General features: G+C 41.4%; 1 protein-coding gene across 1 annotated transcript in view; it reads left to right on the forward strand.

Moving 5' to 3' along the window:
- Positions 1–6080, forward strand: part of CTPS2 (CTP synthase 2) — a 130411-nt gene that overhangs the window by 72689 nt on the left and 51642 nt on the right. The gene's annotated exons all lie outside the window — the stretch shown is intronic.

Consider the following 6080-nt stretch of genomic DNA (forward strand, 5'->3'; position numbering starts at 1 on the left):
AAAAAAAAAAAAAAAAAAAACCATCTTAGATAGTATGTTGAATGTCTGTTCTTAGAGTATATCTGTTAGGAGATGGGGGGGATGGTCCCTGGAGCCAAAGATTTTTATTAGCAATTAATGGCATTCTTCACTTTTTATGTACCTGATCTGCACTCTGCAGGCTGTGGTCTTCAAGAATACTTGACCACAGCTTCTAGCTTCTAAATTACAGGGAATATCTTCAGATGGCATAAACTCACCTTCTCCCCAGACCATTATCTTTCACACAATTCTGAAAGGAAGCAGAGTATTAATGCAAACAGAAGGAGCTCTAGGTAGTACCAAAATCACACTAACCTGGTCGCCCAATAGTGAAACAGCTAGAAGAATCAAAGAGGAGTTTGAAAAGCTGAGCAGAATCGTGAGACTTATATAGTCTTTACAGGCACACCACCCTGATTATGAAAATATCCTTTTGTTGGCCATTTAAGGGTAATTATTAATGGTTTTTGACACCCAGGCTTAAGACTGCATGAACTCCATCCATAATTAAGGGCAAGATCCAATAAAGGTCCATCTCGACAGTTGCTTCATGGTTCAGAGTCCTAAGTGTAAGCTTGAATTTTTTTCCCCCTGAGATTATGTTTTCCCTCCAATGTATAATTACGATATTTGCTGACAGTTCACATTTCATAAACTTAGATATAGAGGATTATTTTCAAGTTAGTTGCATATTTAGACTTTAAAAAATAACTTTCTTCATATCCAAAAAAAAAAATGCTGCCCTGTTCAGTAGCTCATGCCTGTAATCCCAGCACTTTGGGAGGCTGAGGCAGGAGGATGGCTTGAGGTGAGGAGTTTGATACCAGCCTGGTCAACATAGCAAGACCTCATTTCTACTGAAAAATTTAAAAAATCAGCCAGGTGTGGTGGTACATGCCTGTAGTCCCAGCTACTGTAGAGGCTGAGGTGGGAGGATTCCTTGAGCCTGGGAGGTTGAGGCAAGAGCGAGCCATGATTGTGCCACTGCACTCCAGCCTGAGTGACAGAGTGAGATCCTGTCTGTAAAAAAGAAAAAATGCTGTCATAGAAGGACAATATTACATAGTTTAAAAAATTACAGTATGGCCGTTGAAGTCCTTCTGATGTCTTTACATATTAGCAGTTTAAATATTTGAATACATGAATGAATGAATGGAAGTATTGCTTCAGAAGCGGGTTTAAGAAGTGGAAAGAAGATACTCAGTACTTTGTGGTTTTATTTGGCAAATCAAAATATTGGGTAACATGGTCATTTTTTCAGCTCTTTTATTATTTGTTGGTCCCATGTCTCCTTTTTATTTCTCATTATCCTTTTCCTTACCAAATATATTTTGTTACCATTCGAAAAACTTGTGAGAACACTTGACTTACTCTTGTTCAATTGGAAATACTTCAAACTTTTTGGAACTGCCGTGATTTAAAATTGCCAAGGAAATTGATTTCTACTGGAAAGAGTTCCATGAAATAAGTAGGACATTTCCAAGGGACATTGATCTAATGCTGATTGTAACTCACAGGAAGGGGTTCCAGGTGGATTTTAAGAGCACTTTACAGCTTTGAAACACTTGTACACTTCCACACTTAAATAATTTTCTCTGACTCTGCCTTATATCACCTACAAACTGAGGACTGAACTATTGGGACTGTATTTCTCCCTGATGTTTCTCAGCTCTAAAATTCTAGGGCCTTATTTACATTGGAGAACAAATGGGAAATCTAATAGAATTCCTTAAAAGCTTCCCGCCAATCTTGAGCATTTATCATTCCATGTGTCTTTGCTGTCTTGTATATATTCTTCTTGTTTTTATTATGGATTCTTTGACTTTGCTATGTACCAATATAGAATATGTATTAACTCACTGGTTGGAGTAAAGACAGGCATTTTATTTTTAGTTATAAGATTTTACACAAAAATATTCTGATTTTGGCAATGCATTTTAATCAAGATTTTGGAAAATTGACAGTGTTTTTACACATATGTTCTGTTTTCCTGGGAGGAAGTAGGCTTTTGTGCTTAATCATAACAAGAACTATCTTTTTTTTAACATCTTTTAAAAAATATTTCAAATCTACAGAAAAGTGGCAAGAATAGTGCAATGAACGCCAGTCTGCCATTCAACTAGATTCACTAATTGCTAACATCTCCACATTTGCTTTCTCTTTCTCTGGACAGACACTTTCTTCCGCCCCTGAGTCATTTGAGAATGAATTACAGACATCCAGATGCTTCCCCCCTAAACACCTCAGCATCTGTCTCCTAAGGACAAAGACATTCTCCTATGTAACCACAATGCCATTATCATAGCCCATGTCAAATCTCCCCAGTTGTTGAATAGCATCTTAAATTATCTTTTCTCTCAAATTACCACTTGTGAGCTAAAATCAAATGGGGCGATTATTACATTTCTTGCATCTGGTTTTTTTGTTTGTTTTTTTGAGGCCGCTTCACTGTGTCACTCAGGTTAGAGTGCAGTGGCGCAAACACAGCTCACTGCAGCCTCAACCTCCCCGGGCTCAGGTGATCCTCCTACGTCAGCCTTCCAAGTAGCTGGGACTACAGGCATGTACCACCATGCCCAGATAATTTTTTTTTTTTTTTTTGTATTTCTTGTAGAGAAATACAACATGAGTTTTTGCCGTGTTGCCCAGAATGGTCTCCAACTCCTGGGCTCAAATGATCTGCCCGCCTCAGTCTCCCAAAGTGCTGGGATTATAGGCGTGAGCCACTGCATCTGTATTGAAGAAATGATTTTAATAACTATATGTCATCTTAGTAACGATACATTTGATGAAAGATAACATGTTCTATATAACACACCCATATATTACATATGACATGTGTGTATGTATATATATAAATTATCTCTAAGAAAAACTTTTGGAGCAGTATTGGTTAATAGTCTTTTAGGCTACAAATCTCTTATTTCAAGGGACAGCTTCTGATTAGAATTGGCCCAATGTGGCCGGGCACGGTGGCTCACGCCTGTAATCCCAGCACTTTGGGATGCCGAGGTGGGCGGATCACCTGAGGTCAGGAGTTTGAGACCAGCCTGACCAACATGGAGAAACCTCATCTCTACTAAAAATACAAAAATTAGCCAGGCATGGTGGTGCATGCTTGTAATCCCAGCTACTCAGGAGGCTGAGGCAGGAGAATTGCTTGAACCCTGGAGGTGGAGGTTGCGTTGAGCCGAGATCGTGCCAGCATGGGCAACAAGAGTGAAACTTTGTCTTAAAAAAAAAAAAAAAAAAAAAAAGGGCCCAATGCTGCCTATTGTCAGAATTTATACTTGCAGCCAATGCTAGCAAAACTCGAACCTGAAAAACAGCCTGTGGGGCTTCTTAAGTTTTTACTTGTTCACTTCTACCAGTCACATCTCTTGTCTCTTATTTTTCTCTTTACCCATAGACTTAAAAGCATAAGGGTAAACTTGCACTTGGAAACATGAAAAATCCACTAATAGATACTCTTGTGAAACATTAACTAAAAATATATGGAGATAAGTGATAAATACAGGGTGTGTTCACAAGAGTGCGTTTTGAAACTAGAGAAGGGGGGAAAATGTCAGGCACAAGGGTGGTACTGGAAAAATGGAGAGGCAAAGGTTATTTATCACCTCACTGTTCAATTGTTTGATCTTTGGACAGACTTAATTTTTTCTAGGAAAGCCAAGAGTAACATATCTTAAGAGCTCTGGGCACCACAGGCTTCTGTGGGTTATTCTGCTTGAAGTTGACAGCACGGAGTATCTTGAAAAGCACCTTCAGGAAGAGGGAACAGTGTTAGTACCTGGTCCCTGCAAAACAAAATGGGTGTGAAATGCTATCCATGGGTTCTTACTATCTTTGATCCTGAAGTTTAAAAGAGACCTTGAATACTCAAACGCAACTTTCCCAGAAAGTATAGCTTGCTTGTCACCTGACCTGGTGTCTACCTTCCCTGGACGTTCAGACAAAGTTCACTTCCAACCTTTGCCTGGGCTGTGAGGCTCACTTCTTTTGGGTCAGCCTGTGCTCACCTTCAGCAGTTGAGTTCCCAGAGGCCTCCTGACCATAGCCTATGCTTCTTGAGGGCATATTTTTACCATGGGCAGTGTGCTGACCTAGGCATCCAACTCTCATGGCCTCATTAAATCCTTGCTGCAACTTTATGAAGTGGATGCTGTTGGTCCCCCCAGTCTGTAGAGACATCCAAGGATCTGCTCAAGGTCACATTGCTGGTCAGTAGTAGAGCTGGGATTCAAGTTCAGGCCCAGCCTGCACCCTCAACCACCATGCCACATTCCCCTCCCAGGAGAAGGGCTTCTCTGAGGACAACCATTGTATGTTAACATTAGGACCACAAGTAGTATCACACTTAAGTATTATGTTTACATCTGGAGGTATAAGAAGGTTCTTTTCTGAGGTGTAAGAAAGTTCTTTTCCTGATGAAAATGATATAGGCTCTTGTCTGTTTTGAGCTGCTATAACAGAGTACCTGAGACTGGCTAATTTATAAAGAAAAGAAATTTATTTCCTCACAGTTCTGGAGGGTGGCTGAGAAGTCCAAGATCAAGGTGCTGGCATCTGGTGAGGGCCTTCTTGCTGTGTCATCATGTGGTGGAAGGTATCACATGGGTGAGAGAGAGGGAAGGGGACTGAGCTCATCCTTTTACCAGGAACCCATTCCCATGATAACTAACCCATTCCAATGATAATGGCATTAATCCATTCATGGGGGCAGAGCCCTTATAACTTAATTGCTTCTTAAAGGTTCCAACTGTCAACAGTGTTGCACTGGGGATTAAGCTTGCAACACATCAACTTTGGGGAATGCAGTCAAACCATAGCAGCCTTCTTTTACCGGTGGGGAAAAAAACAAGTTTAAAAGACTGGAAAAATACATATGTACTTATGGGACTGCTCATTGGTTTCCCCATTGTAGATTCCATTCTCACACTACTTGGTGACACAATGCAGGTTGGAAGCCAGAAATGGGAAAAAAACTGCTTTAGGTTAGAGGCAGGACTCTGTCAGGCAGGACTGGGCATAGTGTGTACTCGGCCTCTGAGCAGGGCACCATTCCTCCCTTCCCGTCTGCTGAAGTGACTTACTTGCAACTTGGGACATCCATGAGTATCTCAGACACCCCTCTGCTACTCTCTGGCCCACTGACCCATCCCTTAGTCTCCTCTGTTAGTTTTTAATACATTTAAAACGCTGGGAGATTCCATTATTGAGTACTTGATCTGAACTTGACACTGTGTTGAACTCCTCAGTGGAGATGGAAAATAAAAAGATCTAATCCTTGTGCTTGATGAGCCTATACTTAATTTTTGAGAGGAGATGCATTTATGAAATAATAGAGGAAGTTAAAGCTGTTTGTAGTAAATAACGGTATTAGATTCCTATGGTTGTTGTAACGAATTACCACAAACACAGTGACTTGAAACACATACACATTTCTTCTGGAAGTCAGAGATATAAAGTGGGTTGGCAGGGCAGTGTTCCTTCTGGAGGATGTAGGAGAGAATCCATTTCCTTGCTTTTTCCGGCTTCTAGAGGCCACTTGCACATGGCCGTCCTCCATCTTCAAAGCCAGCAGCATAGCATCTTCCAGTCTCTCTGATCTCTGCTTTGTGGTCATATCCCCTTTTCTGACCCTGACCCTCCTGCCTCCCTCTTTTACGAGCCTTTGTGGTTACACTGGGCCCACCCTGATAATCCAGAATCTTCCCTCCTCCAGAACCTCAATTTACAGGCTGGGCATGGTGGCTCATTCCTGTAATCCTAGCACTTTGGGAGGCCAAGGCTGGAGGATCATTTGAAGCCAGGAGTTCAAGATCAGCCTGGGCAACATGGCGAAACCCCATCTCTACAAAAAAATACCAAAAAATTAGCCAGACATGGTGGCATGCACCTGTGGCCCCAGCTACTTGGAAGGCTGAGGTGGGAGGATCACTTGAAGCCAGGAGTCAGAGGCTGTAATGAGCTGTGATCATGCCACTGCACCCCAGCCTTAGAGACAGAGTGAGATCCTGTCTCAAAAAAAAAAAAAAAAAAAAACCCTCAACCACGCC

The sequence above is a fragment of the Mandrillus leucophaeus genome, unplaced genomic scaffold (genome assembly GCF_000951045.1).
Source record: "Mandrillus leucophaeus isolate KB7577 unplaced genomic scaffold, Mleu.le_1.0 Scaffold490, whole genome shotgun sequence".
NCBI lineage: Eukaryota > Metazoa > Chordata > Mammalia > Primates > Cercopithecidae > Mandrillus > Mandrillus leucophaeus.